Source organism: Corvus hawaiiensis, chromosome 39 (genome assembly GCF_020740725.1).
Source record: "Corvus hawaiiensis isolate bCorHaw1 chromosome 39, bCorHaw1.pri.cur, whole genome shotgun sequence".
NCBI lineage: Eukaryota > Metazoa > Chordata > Aves > Passeriformes > Corvidae > Corvus > Corvus hawaiiensis.
In genome coordinates, this window is record NC_063251.1 from 140,125 (window position 1) to 156,903 (window position 16,779).

The 16,779-nt window shown below is 52.2% G+C and overlaps 1 long non-coding RNA gene across 2 annotated transcripts; it reads left to right on the forward strand.

Moving 5' to 3' along the window:
• The first annotated feature begins 3,200 nt into the window (after positions 1-3,200).
• Positions 3,201-15,400, forward strand: LOC125319269. Of its 2 annotated transcripts, XR_007200639.1 has the most exons (3): positions 3,201-3,210; positions 13,127-13,955; positions 15,112-15,400. It is a non-coding gene; the product is annotated as an uncharacterized LOC125319269 (long non-coding RNA). The 2 variants fall into 2 exon arrangements; XR_007200638.1 differs by lacking the exon at positions 3,201-3,210 and having other exon boundaries at positions 12,378-13,955.
• Positions 15,401-16,779: the final 1,379 nt, after the last annotated feature.

Here is a 16,779-nt window from a genome sequence, read left to right on the forward strand (position 1 = left end):
TTTTTACATCTCTAGGCAAATGCTACTGATTTAGATGTAAATTCATTTTGAAATGAGCCAGCCCTCTCTCTCTACTCTGTCGCATACAGGAATATAAGAAGCTGGGAATAGAGATCAGCAAGTTTTGAGAATAACGAGCCGGCGTTTTTCTGTAGGAAGGAAAGCAGCAAGTGCCTGGCCCCAGGAGCCGAGACGCTCGGGCTGCAGGAGCTGCAGAGCGCCCAGAGGCGGCTTTTCCCTCTGCTCTGTCCCTGCCCCCGGGCTGAGCTGGGCGGCGCTGCTGCCGCCTGGTGGCGAGAGCGCGGCACTGCCGCCCCCGACACGGCGCCCCGGCGCTGCTGCCGCCCGGTGCCGGCTGAGCCGAGAGGGCGGGCGGCGGCCTCGGTGGCTGCCGAGCGTGGCAAGGGCAAGGAGCGGGAGCGAGCGGGGCTGGGTCTGTCAGCGGAGGGGAGGGGCGAAGGGCGGCTCGGAGCGCCGAGGGACAGGGCCGTGCGTGAGCGGGGCCACAGCTATGGAAAGGAGTGGGCGCCGTGCGGGGCGGCGACCGCGAGGAATGACAGCGCGGGGGGCGGGGCCGGTTTTGCCGGGCAGCAGAGGCGCGGTCGCAGCGCGACCCGGGCGGGGGGCACCGGGCGGGCACGGTCGGAATGGAGCCGCCCGCGTGTCGCTCTCAAGGAGGCGGCTCGGAAAGGAAGGCGCAGTTCCGCGCTCTCGGGACGGCGGTAAGTGACGTTTTTATTAGAACCTGCCAGGAGCTTGCGGAGGGTGGTTTACACTTCCGCCACACTCAAGATGGCGGACGCAATAGGCCCCTTTGAGAGGTGTCCCTGCCGATGCCTGCCGCCGGTCGTGGAGCAGTCGCCCGCCTCCGGCGCCGCTGACCCCACCAGCCGTGTCCTCGCACCGGGAAGCACCGCGGAAAATCGCGCGGAAAGCGCGGGGCCGGCGTCGGAGTTCGGGCCGGATTCAGGCAGCCGCATAGACACCCTTGCGAGGGGCGGCGGGGGCCCTTAAGTGTACCACACTAAAGATGGCGGCTCGACCGGAAGTGGCTTCTGCCAGCACCCAAGATGGCGGCGAAGGGCGGAAGTTGCATAACCGCCACACTAAAGATGGCGGTCGTGTCCACTGTTTTCTGACCTTCTCAATATGGCGGCAGGGAAGCCCCCCCCCCCCCCCCCCCCCCCCCAAGCTGCGTCTATTCGGCTGCCTGAATGCAACGCCGACGCCGACGCCAGCCCAGCGCTTGCACGCAGATTTCTGAGGCGTTTCCCGCTATGCGGACACCGACTGTGGGGTCAGCGGCGCCTGGGGCAGGCGGGAGCATTCAGGCAGTCGAATAGACGGAGCGGGGGTCCTTCCGGCCGCCATCTTGAGAAGGTCGAATAGCCACGTTGGTGCGGTCCCGGTGACTTCCGCCCTTCTTCGCCAGGAGCGGCAATGGCGGGGAGCCCGGGGAGCAGCGCTGCCGGGCCGGGGGCACCGGCGCGGGTGCTCCGGGCTCGGAGGTGAGCGGGGAACGGGGACAGCCCCGAGCGGACGGTGGGGGCCGCGGGGGATTGGTATTCCGGCCCAGGGATGGGTGTCCCGGCCCAGGGATGGGTTCCTGGACTATCTAATAATACTATATAACGATCATACAAGGAGATCTATATAAAAAATCCTCCATGGTCATCCTTCTCCCAGCCCCTCTGTGTTTTCAGGATCTTGGGGGAAGAGTTTGGGTCTGGACAAGGCTCTCGGGCACAGGGTGGGATTCTTGGGGTGCAGGGCCAGGATTTGGACTCGATGCTCCCTGCGGGTCCCTTGCAGCCCAGGAAATGCTGCGATCCTGTGCCTCTGAGGGTGAAATAAAGGGCACCGGTGGGGTTTGTGCCCGCTGTGTTCACGGCCCCGCCGGCTCAGGGCGGGTTCAAGGCGCAGCTGCCCCGAGCCAGCGGGACCGGCCGGGGCTGCTCGCTCCCGGTGCTGCCGCCTTGTGGGGAGAGCCCGGCACTGCAGCCCGCACAGGCGCTGGACCACGGGATCGGCGTGGAACAGCAGCGCAGGGAGTGCTGAGGCAGCGCAGGGAATGCTGCGGTCCCAGGGAATGCTGCGGTCCCAGGGAATGCTGAGGCGTCCCCTGCTCGGGGCACTCGGCAGCAAATCCCTGATGTTGAGCAGCAAAAGGAAAGTTCTGGGTTAGTGGGAGGAGGTTTCTGGAATGGAGCTGGGACAGGTGCTGATCCACGCATGGAATCACGGGCTGGTTTGACTTGGAAGGGACCACCAAGATCATTTACACTCTGTTTGTTGTCTGATTCCACAGCAAAGAACATCCAGAACTGCCACCTCACCCTCACAGACAGCAGGAATGTCTTCCACAGCTCTTGTTTCGGAATGGGAATGGCTGTTGGGAGCTCTGGCAGGACCAGGTAAGAACAGAAATGGGATCATTCTGGCTGCTGCTGGAGGTGGTTTTCTGCTTTCAGGCTGTTCTTCTGATTGATCCTTTCACAGCAGTGTTCTAGGGCACATTTGAGGGTAATTCCAGGAATTTCAAACCAGATAAAAACTGGTGGGGCAAAAATGTGAACCTGATCCATTTCTGGTAATTCCAAGCTTCTCCCACAACACCGTTCCAGGGGAAACCTGATGAAAGGGTAAAGATGCAGAGGAACAAGTGCTGTAAGCCCCCCCGGCGCTCTGACAGAGCAAACCTTGCAGTACTCCCAGCAGATCTCTTGGAGAAAGCGTGGGATCGCAAGGTTTTCCGGGAAAGCAAAACAGGGGCGGAGATGAGGGACTAGGCTTCCAGTTCTTCCTTTAGCTGAAAGCCTGGGGGAATTGAGAGGGGCCACAAGAACTGTTTGTGTAGGAAAATGGGAGTTTGGGGGCTGAATCTGAGTTTCTCTCTGGGGCGTTTTTGAGGGAAAAGCTGAGGTGCTGTTTAAGGGAGAGAATGCACATTTTTGGGATGGAAAAGGTTTAATCAATACTGTAGAGGAAATAAAATGTTGGGGGTAAAAGTGGATGCAATCTGGAGGGGAGAGAAGGAATATTTTGGAGGCAAAATGGGGAACTCAGTAGTGGACAGATGGGGAACGTTTTGGAGGCAACACTTAACAAACTCTCTGGGGTGGAGAACGAACACATTGAGGGAAAAATGAGGTGATGAGCAGTGGGCACGTAGGGAAGGTCGTGGGGGTAAATGTTGAGAAAAGCCCCGTGGTATTCAAGAAATCCTTGGAAGCAGGACTGAGGAATTCAGTGGTGGAAAGATAGGGGAATTTTGCGGGGGTAAAACTTCCAAAGATCTAAGAGTTGAGAGTGAGTGTTTTTAGGTAAAAAGGATGTCTTGTTGAAGTTGGGCGTCTGGATTGTGGCATTTGTGGATCACAGGGTGTTTTTCCTGAAAGTAGAAGATAAAGAAGACTCCCAAAGCCTCGGTAGCTGTGTTAAGAAATCCCTCGCAGGGAAGAAAGGTGCCTAAACCTCCTAGAAGTAGGGACTAATTAGCAGGGGAAGGGGAAAACCCACCCCCAGCGGGAGAGAGCCCGCCGGGTAAGGGAAGAGAAGGATGCCCTTAAGAAGAAGCAGGGAAGGTGAATTTCTCGGTTTGCTAAAATGTATCAAAAAGTTTGGAATCTGGGTCTGTGTGGAGGCCGGGATTTTCTCGGCCATATGCAGAGCCCAGCACTAGGAATAAAGTTTTGATATCCTTCCAGCACCCAAATGCAACAGAGGGAATCCTGGAGGAGGTGGAAAACGCTGTCGCTCCGTCGGTGGAATTCCTGGGAAATGGAAAGCAGCAGAAGCAGCAAGAACAGAGTTGGAAGCAGGCTCCAGCCGGGTAAGGCAGACACCAAATCCTTTGGAATTAGAAGTGGGCAGGGGTGGGAAGAATTAATTCTTACATTTGTAGCCCATGGATTCCTGAGCAGGATCCCGGCAGGGAAGACTGCAGGGATCAGACTGGGGACTGATCCCAGCTGGGGGCAGCGAGCCTTGGAATTGGCTGAAGGGAAGAAAGAGGGATCCTTTGAGCACAAGGATCAGCTGTCAAATGTGGAGATGGCATCAAACGATTCCTCGGGAGGGTTTCGTTCCTGGGCCAAATCGATCTCCTGCCTTGTGAAGGAGCTCAGAGATCTGGGAAGAGCCCAAGCAACGCAGGGAATGCACTGGCAGATAAAACTGCCGGGGAATGGTGGGGAAAAGCATCGAACAGGGGGCCTCGTTTTGTACAGGAACGGTACAAAAAAAAGTCCGAAAGAGCAGGAATGGAATGGGATTTTACGTATTCCTCGGAGACCACAATCCAGTGGGAAGGCTGAGAGAAGGAAGCAAAGCCTAAAAAGGCAAATGAGCCAAATCTGCCCAAAGCCTCCAATGGCCACATTCCCTGGCATTGCTGAGGACTTCAGCCAAGCTCCAGGCAAAAGGTGAGCCCCTATGGAATCCTTTCTGGGAGACCATATCCAGCTGGGACCCTTCCTGGAGAAGGCCATGGGATATGGGTTATGCCAGGTCCAGAGAATATGTCATTTCCTTGGAAAAACACTTGGATCACTGCATCACTTTCTTGTTTTAGGCTCACCAGTCACCCGGGCTGTCCAAGTCCATCCTCCCCAGCGGGGAGAGCGGGAGCTCTCCACGTCCGGCCATGGAGAATTTCTGGCAGAGCCCGGGAGAAGAAAGAAGGCTCCAGCTTCACAGATCTGTGTCATAACCCATCCTGTCGGCCGCTCCTGTTTGATCCCGGTGCATTTGTCCTCTTGGATTCAACCTGAGCAGCGCTAATTGCTGGCAATTAAGCAGCCTTTGGTACTTCTTTTCCACAAAACCTCTCCATCCTGCCCTTCAATCCTTTTGCAAACACGGGGAAAACCCGAAACTCCGTTTTTTTCCCCTCTCCCCTTCACTTTGCCTCCTCTTTTCTCGCAGGCTTTGGGCTATCCAGGCTTGCATGTGGATTAGGCAGAGCACCCTGTAAGCTCAGCTCCAGGTGGGATTGCAGCGGTGTTGGAAGCACCAGGGATTCTCCCAAGGTTTGGTGTGAGGAGCTGCATCTTGGGAGGGGCTGGGATTTTGTGCACTTCTGGGGGTTTTTTTTCCTGTTTGCCTTTTGGGCTGCCTCAGAGAAAAGGCTGAAAACCGAAGAAGCTGAGGGGGGGTTCCCAAATTCCTTTCCAGCCCTTCAGAGGAGGCACAAAGCCACGTGCAGCTGAGGAAAGGGATGTGAGGAGAATGGCAATAATGGAGCCTTGGGACTCGGCACTTCATTCTTTTCACGTGTTTGGAGGTGCAGGAAATGCCAAACCCCACAGGAATTCTGCGTCTGTAACATCGGGTGCAACCTCTTGAAACCCAAGTGCTCAGAGTGGGGTTTTCCCAAGGGTAAATCCCGATGTGACATGGCAAGGCTTCAGTGAGGATTTCCAGGCTTGACTGCACAGCTTTTGGGAAAGCTCAGTAGCCAAACAAGATCAGATTTCTGTCGGATTTGGATCAAACGTGGTGTTTAAATCTGGGACAGCTCAGCTCCCTGGGTGGGAAAGTGCTTGGAGTAGCCGAGAGCTGAGCCGTTGTTGAGAATTCCAAGCGTTGTGTCCTTACGCTCCTTAATACAGCGTTTAAATAATTGATCCTGAATGGAGCCAGTATCAGAGGGATTTGTTAGAGGGGCAGGGATGTTTTTTCACCTGGCAATGTGTCGGGATAGTCAAGACTCCTTATGTCAGAATTAATTGGTCTTCCTTCTTTTCCCTTTTGTTCTTTCTAGATTGTGGCTGAGTGGGGAGAATATTTGGGATAAAGAAACGAAATGCCCGAGGGAAGCTTCGTGTTCCCGTGGGGATGCTTTAGGCACGTGCAGCTTCTGAGCTGCACCGAAACTTGAGGCTCCCCCCGAAGCCTTCCGAAGCTGGAAGGGCCGGGGAAGAGAATTCCAGGAGAGGTGTGGGAAGCGCTTTCTGCCAGGTCTGGACAGCACCGAGGTGGGAATGACTTCAAAGTGTTCCTTGTCCCTGTCCTGTTCCCAGCCCAGGACAAAGTTGGTGTTCCCTGAGCGGCTGCGGTTCCCTGGATGTGGCAGGAGCAGGTCTCTGCCGGGGAGTGGGAGAAACGTCCCTGCCCGCTGCCGTGTCCTTGGCGGGCAGAGAGCGCCGATCGTGGCAAGGGGGGTTTGTGAGTGTGGAATCAATCCTAGCTCCTTTTTAAGGGGGTGTTTTAATGAGTCATCAGCAGGGACCACTTTTAGCCAGCTTTAGTTAAGTTCCTTTTGCACAGGTTTCATGTGGCTTTGATGGTGAAATCAGCAAACCCTGAAGTTTGCCAAATTACCCCTGAAAAGCTTTAATGAACCAATCCTGAGGGAACCGGGGATTGCATATCTGGGATCTTATGGCCCTTTGAGGCCATGTTGGGTTTACCCCCTGATTTTGGTGCCGAGGGAAACTCCAAGTTAAGAATAATCCAAATATGAAGCACTTCCCACAAAACTCAGCTTTGCAAACCTTTATTTGGGCTAAAAAAGAAAAGATGGGAATGCCCTTGGCAGAAAAGCAGCTGTGAGGCACAGCAGGCTTCAAATGCCTGTCAGCAGGAGCTCCAGGAGAAACGGCTGCTGGCTCCGGGCATCCTGGGCTTTCCAGGCAGGTTTTGTAGCGGATTGCAAGGCAGTTCTCCTGCCTCTGGGGGGTGGCACCTGCATCCCACTGGAAAGGGAAAATGTGGAGAGAGCGGCAAGCGGGAAGACGGTTGCTGATGTGTGTCCTTGGATTGCAGTTCCTCCCGGTGGGTCTGTGCTGCTGGAAGTTTGAAGGAGATCAGTCTTGGAGTACGTGTGGGTTCAGCTGTGGGGTTTGGGAGCGACGCTGGACATGAAATTCCAGGGATGTTCCCCTTGCTGGAGTGAGAAGCAGTGGAAGCACTTTGCTGTCTGCTTCTTCATCGCCTTCCCCTCAGTCCCCTGGGGCTCCAGGTAATCCCCTCTCACCTTTGCTTTTCCAAGGGTCTCTAAATGAGGGCTTGAGCTTTGGTGCAGCTCCCTTTACAGGGAAGATCTGTTCCAGGAAAGGTCTCCTGGTCTGGACCGATGGCATTGCAGGAAGAGCAGGAAACCCCAGAGCTCCTGTGGCTCCCTCATCTGATTTGCCTGCAGGCAGCAAGGATCATTCCCAAGTGTCATCCCCTGGCTCCGTGACTCGGTGAGGTTGTGTTCCCCCAAAGGCCAGGGGCCGCTTTGTGTTGCAGCTCACAGAAGTCCAGCTCGGTGGTGCTGGGTTTGGTTTTTGTGTGCAATGAAGGCACTAAAAAATTCCCCTCCTTCACTGGCACAGCCCTGGAGTGGGAGCAGATTCCCCTTATCGCGGAGTTATCCCGCTCCTGCCCTGGATCCCTGCGGTGCCGTGTGTTCTCCAAGCTCACAGCACTGCTGGCTCTAAACAAGAAAAACAATCCCTGTTCCTTCTCTTCTCCGTCCTTGATGTTCCCAGGCCCTGCATCTCCCTGGCTATTCCCTGTGTGAGTCTTCATCTCCATCCCACCTTATCCCGATCAAATAAGGGTCTGAGACGTGTTTAGCAGCAAATGCATTCTTGTGAAGAAAGCCAAGAGCAAAGAGCATCCAGATGCAGAGAAGTCTTTAGAAAAGCATTCCGGATGTGCAAATGAGGGATGTGTCTTCCTGCATGTCCTGTTGTTTTTCTCTGTCAGGTTTTGGAAGGGTTTTCTCTCAGTGATTTCCTGCGATCCGGGTGCGTCCCTTCCTTTGTCCAAGTCCAGTGCCAGAGGATCGAACAACTGACAAGTGGGGTCTGGGATGAAAACGGTTCTCCTAAAATGAGGGAAACAATGCTAGAAGAGAAATGAGCATCCTTTTAATGCCTGGAATAAAAATGCTGGAAAAGGGCACTTTTTATTTGATATGGTGTCATTCTCCTTTTTTTTCCCATGGATAAAACTGCATGGTGAGCAATCAGAGCAGAAATATGAAATGCAGGAGTCTTGGATTCCACAGTGGGATTAACTTCCCTTTTCTGCTCTCTTTCAGGACAGGAAAAACCACTGAACTCACCCCATCTTTGGGACCAAGAGCTTTGGTGTTGGAGTAGGCAAAGCCAGCTAGGGCCCCCCTTGTCCTGCCCATGGTGTGGGTCAGGGACAGGCTCCTCTTCTCCTCTGTGCTGGGATGAACTGCCATGGGAATGCTCTTTCTGACAGGCCGGTCCTAGCCCCGGCTACTGGAAATGGGCAGAGGTGAAGAGGCAAGTGCCAGAGTTCCTTGGGGATGATGGAATTGTGGTGTTTGGCTGTGCCCAGAGGGGCAGGTTGGGCATTTCTGTGTGTCCGAGGACCGGTTTGGGTGCTGGGGAGCCCGGGGAGCCGAGCTCTCAGTGCATTCCCAGCTCTCCCGGGGGTGGGAGCTGGTGCAGGGCTGGGTGACAGCCTCTGGTCGGGCTCGGGGCAGGCCCTGGCCCCGGCACAGACACGCTGGGGTGGTTTGGGGCCGCTTGGGGAGCCGTGGGAGGCAAATGAGGGATGGTGCTGGGCGGAGCGATCGGCCTGCGCTCGTGTCAGCGCAGCCGTGCAGGGCACTGGGATCTGGGTAAAACACCAGCTCTCCTGGCGTTCAGGGATGCAAGGTCTGTATTTATCCATACATATTTATCCATACCTATTTATCCCTGTATTTATCCATATGTTTATCCATGGATTATCCATATATGTTTATCCATATACATTTATCCATATATTTATCCACGTATTTCCCCCTGTATTTATCCCTATATTTCCCCATGTATTTCCCTATGTATTTTATGAACACTCAAGTGCCATATCCATGTATTTTATGAGCACTTCCAGGGTTGGTGACTCCACCACTGCCCTGGGCAGCTGTTCCAGCGCTGGACAACCCTTCCCATGCTGGGCCAGGAGATGGATTCTGGAAATCCAGACTCCGAGGAGCAGGGGATTAAGGCAGCATTGGATTCCTTTATTCTCCCAGAAGGATAAAGGAGATTTATCCCCAGACGAACCAGAGGTGATCACACTGAGGTCATCAGTGGGATTTCTTCCTTACTCCCACAAATACCCACTGGGGTGACAGAGTTCCCTACAAGGGCGGTGTTGGAAGGAGCTGCTGGAATGTTTTGCTGTTCATTGGGATCCACAGGATGTTTGGTGTCTCTCAGAGCTGTTCCAGGCTCTCCACAGACCCAAACACTCCTCACACTTCTCCTCAGAGTAGAGAGGTTTCCCAGAGTGCTGGTTTTTAATTTCAGATGCTGGGATAACGACACGGCTTCAGGAGGCAGGAGACTCATTGTGCTGTGCCTCAGTCCAGGCAGGGACAACCCCCAGCTAATAAAAACCTCTTTAAAGCACAAAAAGTCCCATTAAACTGATACTATAAAGGCTGCAAATTGAAGCAGGCCTCAATCAGAAAGCAGCAGAATTTAATTCCCCCCCCCTTGCCCATGTGCATGATGATCTCCTTCCTAATTGCCCATCCACGCTTTTCCCACAGAAGGGCTGTCCCGAGGTTGGAGATGGTTCCAGCTTTATGGAGCTTTGATCTTTATCTGGTTTTACTTTTTACAGAGCACAGAACCCGAGAGTGGCAACTGCTTTCCTCTTGTTCCTCCTGTGGCAGTGAACTGCTCTTCCCAAGGACGGCTGCAGGAATTCTCAGGCAGCAGAACGTATGGAATGCCAGGCACGCTACAGAATTCCAGTGGGAGCGGCAGGAACTTCTGTTCTTTACTGGCAGGGCTGTGCCATGAAGGGGAGCTCAGAGATATCGGTCAGCTCAGGGAATGAGCCTGGCTCATGGTAAGGAAATTCGCTGTGCAGTTACTTTGGGCCCTTTCTCCCCCTTTCTCCCCCTTCTCCCCCTTCTCCCCCTTCTCCCCCTTCTCCCCCTTCTCCCCCTTCTCCCCCTTCTCCCCCTTCTCCCCCTTCTCCCTCTCTTCCCAACACCGGTTCCAGACCTCAGTATAATCCATGTTCCCACAGCCTGACCTTGCAGTTTTCCCAGCTTAGCAGCCCCAGCAACACTTGCAGCCTCTCTGTCTGGACTTTGTCTTGCTGAAATCTCCCTTTGTTGATCCTTTGCTGCCTCACCTTTTATCCAGCAATAACGTGCAGTGGGTGGAAGCTTCTCAGAATTCCCTCCCTGTTCCACTGGAAACATTCCCGAGTGGAAGCAGCTGCACTGCCCATCAGCACTTCCCTGCTTTTAGGGGTGGTTGAGGCATGAAGGATGCAACAAATGGAGTTGGCTCCAAGGGGATGAAATGCTCCCCGTGAGGCTGCTCAGAGAGCTGGAGCTGAGGAATCCGGGTGGGAATCACTGCAGGAAAAAGGAAGGAAAAGAGAGCAGAGGAACAGGGATGCAATTCCAACCTCTCCAAGGACTGGCATGGGCACATTCACCATCACCATTTAATCTAGACACAATTTCTTCTTTGCCTCTGGCTGCCAGGAGCAGGATGAGCAGTTTAATGAGTTTAAATAGTGAATAGTTTAATTAGCTGGAAGAGACGGGATCAATAGCTGCTTAAACAAACAACTGGCTCCCTGTTTCCAAGCTTGGATGTAGTTTTGGAAGGTTCCTGGCAATTTGGCAGGGATTAGTGATGCTGAGAATGTGCTTTTATGTGGGTTTGGGGCTTTTACTCCTGTTCACGTGGCTGCTTTTTCTTGTTGCGTGGAAAACAGGAGGGAAAGAGCAACCACGGAAGGAATGCCACTCTTGCTGCTTCAAGGGATGGATCAGGAAGGGAACAGGCTGCAGGGAATTTGGAGTGCAAACTGAGATCTCTCCGATATTTTCGGCTCAGTCAGTCCATCGGTGCTTGGTGGCTGTTTAGGCCACGTGCAAGGTGAGTGATGGTGCACATCGCAGAGCTGCTGGTGGCTCCTTCCCCTGCCCGGCTGTCAGTCACCCTGCAGGGTGCTGGAGCAGCGTGCCAGAGGCCACGGATCCTATGGATGCCATGGATCCCAGGGGCGTGATCAGGAGCCTGAGCCTGCTGGCCACTCCCTGCTCTCTCTTATCCTGACTTTTCACCTCTGCAGCGAATCCAGCTCGAGCTTTTCAACCCTTAGAAACCCAGGGAACTTTCATGTCTGCTCTCAGATCTGGGATTTAAATCCAGCCCTTATCAAAGCACCCCGTGACCAGGCAGGCCCTGAATCCCAGCAGGGATCTGATAAAGAGGGACCTGACATCCTAAAGAAACCCTTTGAAATCCTGCTGGGATTGATTTGTATCCATAATGGAGCCCAGAGCTCTCTGCCAGGGAGAGATGAAGCTGCTCCTTTGCTTTATCGTCCTCAGGCCCTTCCCAGCTTCGAGGGAAATTCACTCCCTCTTCAAGCCCCAAAATCATGGAAAAGTTCCTTTGTATCCTTCTCTCCACAGCCCCTACGTGGATCAATCAACTTTTTATTTGATATGGTGTCATTCTCCTTTTTTTTCCCATGGATAAAACTGCATGGTGAGCAATCAGAGCAGAAATATGAAATGCAGGAGTCTTGGATTGCACAGTGGGATTAACTTCCCTTTTCTGCTCTCTTTCAGGACAGGAAAAACCACTGAACTCGCCCCATCTTTGGGACCAAGAGCTTTGGTGTTGGAGTAGGCGAAGCCAGCTAGGGCCCCCCTTGTCCTGCCCATGGTGTGGGTCAGGGACAGGCTCCTCTTCTCCTCTGTGCTGGGATGAACTGCCATGGGAATGCTCTTTCTGACAGGCCGGTCCTAGCCCTGGCTGCTGGAAATGGGCAGAGGTGAAGAGGCAAGTGCCAGAGTTCCTTGGGGATGATGGAATTGTGGTGTTTGGCTGTGCCCAGAGGGGCAGGTTGGGCATTTCTGTGTGTGTGAGGAGCGGTTTGGGTGCTGGGGAGCCCGGGGAGCCGAGCTCTCAGTGCATTCCCAGCTCTCCCAGGGGTGGGAGCTGGTGCAGGGCTGGGTGACAGCCTCTGGTCGGGCTCGGGGCAGGCCCTGGCCCCGGCACAGACACGCTGGGGTGGTTTGGGGCCGCTTGGGGAGCCGTGGGAGGCAAATGAGGGATGGTGCTGGGCGGAGCGATCGGCCTGCGCTCGTGTCAGCGCAGCCGTGCAGGGCACTGGGATCTGGGTAAAACACCGGCTCTCCTGGCGTTCAGGGAGGCAAGGTCTGAGGGACTGGTTTTACCTGGGCCTTTTCAGGACAGCAGGAACAAGAGGAAATGTGGTGCCAGAGGTGCGTCCCATCCGGTTGCATTTCCCTCTTTCCCATTTCCATTTCCTCCTCAGTGCAGGTGTCCCCTGCAGCCCATGAGCACGGGGCAGGTGACAACTCCTGTCTGTAGAGGGATTCCTTATGGAACAAGGGCAGATGATACCCCTGGAAAGATTGGACAACCCAGGGTTGCTGAGGAAAAGCCCCTGAACAGGCCCCTGACTGCAGGCAGCCCTGAGAGTCCTTGGCAAGGTATACAGCTGCCCGGCTCCCCCCCTCATTAGAGGCCATCTAGAGGGACTGGGTGTGAATCTTTGCAAAAGTAGATGTAAGTTGGCATAGTTGAACAATAAAGGGAGAAGGATGCTTAATCGTATCGGTGTACGTGTCGTTTATGCGGCCAGCTCTCCGGACTCGGTCCCTAACACCTGTCCTCCTCCTGTCCCCCTGTGCCCCTTTTCTTGGACAAGTCTCAAATGGCAACACACATTCCCAAAGACTGTCTGCTTCCTTAAATCCACGGACCAGCTAGTGCTGTCACTCAACAGCTGAAATGAGCTTTCAGAGCCTAGAAACTAGCAGGAGTGACAAACAAATGGATTTGAATCTGGAAATAGGTGAGGTCCACCCACCCACTGCTGCTGATGCAGAGACTGGGGCTCAGGGCATCTGCGCAGCCCTTCCCTTTGGCACTGATCCTGCACTGGAATGTTGTGTTGTTGCCAAACCGGGCCTCAAACCAGGAGAAGGTAAGCCCTGACCATTTGCCCCTGACCCTGGCACACCCACAGTGTGTTATGTGGAGCGTGTGCCTCAGCTGGTGTCACTTGAGTTTCACCAGAGTTGCAAGTTTGCTCCTGCTCTGGGCGATTCCGAGTGACCATCGCATCAGTTCTGCACTAAACACCGTTTAGCCAGACCCAGAGATTTGGCCACATAGTGACTTCTGAACAGAAAATCAGAATGCAGGAAAAGTGCCAGGACCACGCACGGGCCCGGGTACAGCACGGTCTTTGTGGGTCACTGTCACTCCACTCTTACAGTCTCTCCTCATCTTTCTTGTAGGCTCCCTTCAGGTACAGGAGCCATTGCTCACTGGTGTTTTTGACTATTCTCTGCCAAGGAAATGAGTTGAATTTCCTTGTCAAATCTTATAGGCTTTTATACTTGGGCTTCTCTGCTGTGGGATTTGTACTCAGAGACTGGTGTTGGTGTCTGGACACTTCCAGAAGGTGGATGTTATCCCTGGATGTATAAAGAAAACGCCTATCCATCATCTCTCAGGCAATGAGAGCGGTGCAGGTGTCTGGCATGGCAGCCTTTCCACCAGTTCACTGGTTGAGCTGGTGCCAAGGTGAGCCCACTCTCTAAATTTCCCTTGCATGCCTCAAGGCGTGCATCGTAAGATTCGTGCTTGTTGGAAGGACAGGATTGAGCCGGTCTTCCGTGCAGTGAGTGTCAGGTGACCTTCTCTTTGCTGCACGTTGGTGACTCCAGGGGGTTCTGGAGTAACACAGACATGCTGGCTCGAGAAGGCACAAAAGAGTGCTTTCCTTTCAAACACGGGAACTGGTGAAAAAGTGTGGTTTGTCTCTCACTGCCTGCATTCCCTTCAACCCAGCGAGGCCGTATGGAGCTGATGACTTCCTGCCTGTGTTGACATAGGCCCTAGCCCAGTGTGATGAGCTGGAGACTGAAATCGAATACATGACAGAGTGGCTGGATCCATCCTTGGTGTATGGAGAAGGTAATGGATTTTTTTTATTTTTACTAGAACCCCCTGAAGGACTAGTGAGGGGATGTTCTTCCTCACAGCACAGTTGCTGTTCCTCTTGTTTGAGTAGAAATCCTGTTAAGGGGAGACCTAATGACAGTGATGTTAGTAGTGTAGCAGGACAATGTCCTAATCATTTCCACTGCTGGGTAGCTCGCAGAGCACAAGCCCCAGCAGCCTGAAAATGTGCTGCTGTGCATTGCTTTACGAGCAAATACGTTGTTTCTAACCCGTTTTGACTCTGCAGGCAAGGACATCCATTGTGCAGGTGCCCAATGGCCTTAGCCTTTTGTGCCTGAAAAATTTCCTGAGAGTACTTATGGGGCAGCAGCACTCAGCTCACTGTGAGGCACATAATGAGACTTGGGTTAGGTGCTGTGTGAAAACTTCTGGGGGACTCTTTGCACCTTTGGGCAAGTGCTTTGAAAATATTGCTCCCTTTTAATGATTTTTACTTCTTTCCAATATTTGCTTCTCACAAAGTATTTTTCTGAGCCCTAGGAATGTGTTTCTTGAGGCATTACTTGCATGAGGACTTAAGTCTGCTAGAAGCAAGGAAATCTGCCTCCTTGCTGTTTCCATGGTAGCATTTTTAACAAACAAGTTTTCTGCAAGGCTCCGGTAGGCCCCAGAATCTAAAAAGTTTATGAGAAAGTTTAAAGGTTCTTGCGGCCAAGCCTAGCTGCGTGTTTAGGTATATGTATGTGTTTCCTATTCCTGCTGCATCTTGGCTTTCTGAAGTTGCTGTATCCTCTTGTATGCCATTATGCCTGGGAGAATTCATGCCACGATTCCTCCAGTCTGGCACTAGTGTGCTCCTTGCTTGGTGTACAGAGCATCCTTGAGCACATTGTTAGGAATCTTAGCATGGAAAATAATTGAGATGTGAAGCTGGAGATCAGTAACACGCTTGAAAAGCCGAAAGCTTTCCTGGACTATTAAGTCACATTATTATGAATGCCGCAAAGGAAGTCTGTCCATAGGCTGGGCCTGTCTTTGGCACTAGCTCAGCTCTACCGTGCAGAAAAAATTGTGTAGTGCTTTGGGGTTGTGCATTTCAACTGTAATGTATTGTCCAATTTATCTAATGGGTCTCGCATGAATTTTGTGTGTCAATCTCGTTGCAAAGCTAAAGGCTGAGAGGGGACACTGTCGGTAATACAGAAAATACTACCCTGTGTACAGAACGCATCTCTGAACGCCTCTGAACAGACTGTGCTGCCTCTTAGCTGGACACTCCCACCCAAATGGCTGACTTGGAAAAGATAAGACAGACAGTGGGTCTCCTGTTGCTGCGGACCGTTACCTCCCGTCGAGACTCTTTTACTTTGTGACCTGCAGCTTCTTTTGTACAGCTTCTGTTGTGGCTTTAATTTGTTCTCTGTTTGTGTAATAAAGGTGGAGTATGCAGGACTGTACACACCATCTCCCGAACAAGTTGGACATTATGGGGAATGCCACAAAGGTGACAGACCAGTTGTTGTTTTAAAAACAAAGGCAACCCTTTGGGATGATTGCAGAGTACAAATCTCACACTCAATTGTTGCTTTATTGCCACTAAGAGCGGTTGCTTTGATGTTGATGAACACCGGTAGATTGTCTTTTACTTTGTTTAAGCAGCCGTGTTTATTTCATCCACCTCTGAAGCTTGGGAAGAAGACAAAACCCTGTTAGATAATCATTTAAAATAAAGCTGGTGTTCCAAGAGTAGAGGAATAAACACGTGGGAGTAAAGGAGAGACAGGAGTCATTTAAGGAATCAGCTTTCCTCAGCATGAGTGGACCCAGCCGTAGGCACCGCTGTATCATATGGAGCACATGCAACCACTGAATGCGTCTCAGTGGCTGAGAATACACACTCCAGCGTTTTGCAGGCCAATGAGCTGTTTTCCTTTTGTGTGTAAATATTTTGGCCGTAGAATAAAGGGACTTTCTGTATATCCGTGTGGGTGTCTGGGTGCCTCTCTGGATGTATTTATACATCTCAAAGAAAACGGTCTGTACCTGTGACTGAGACCACTCTGAGACGTTCTTCCCTTGCTGTCCTTCACAGGAGGCTATTATTTGACAAGTGCTTATGGAGCACTTTCACTGTTCAAGAACTTCCAGGAAGAACAAATCGCCCTACAGCTCAGCTCAGAGGCCAGAGATACTCTCCGGCAGTGGCACAACAGGAGGACAACAAACAGGACAATACCTCTGGTTGATGATTTTCAGATAGAGCTTAGGGCTGAAATAAAAACTGGGATGATTGTGTTGTTGTAAATTGCTATTTGAGAGGTATGATTTGTAGCAAATTCTCTTGGTGCTGCCAAACACCTCTGCAAACCTACACTACTGCTTACATGAAAGTTCCTTACCAAACTCCTTCACCACCTCCTGTAAGGAGCCTGAAGCAGCAGACTGATGGATTTCAATCCTAAATCAGGTTCTCTACATTCTTTCTCTGCTCCTTCTCTACAACCCTTTCCTTCAATTTGCTCTTGTAGCCTCCTAGTTTTGTTTAAAACACTGCATCTAAGCTATAATAGAGATAACAATACATCAAGTTCAGATAAAGGCACTGGAATCAGTAGTTCTGATGTTGCAACCTTCTCACAGATAACACAAGCTTCCAAAGAACTCTCTTGGAACAGGGAAAGAAGAGAAAGTACATGGACTTTCAATGCAATACTCGAAAACCAGCAAGAGATTTAGTCTTGTATATCAAATGTCAAAAGTCACATGCATAATTACAGAATTTTTTATAGTTAAAGAAGTATTTCAAAACCCAACCCTGACAGTTCACCTGCAACTT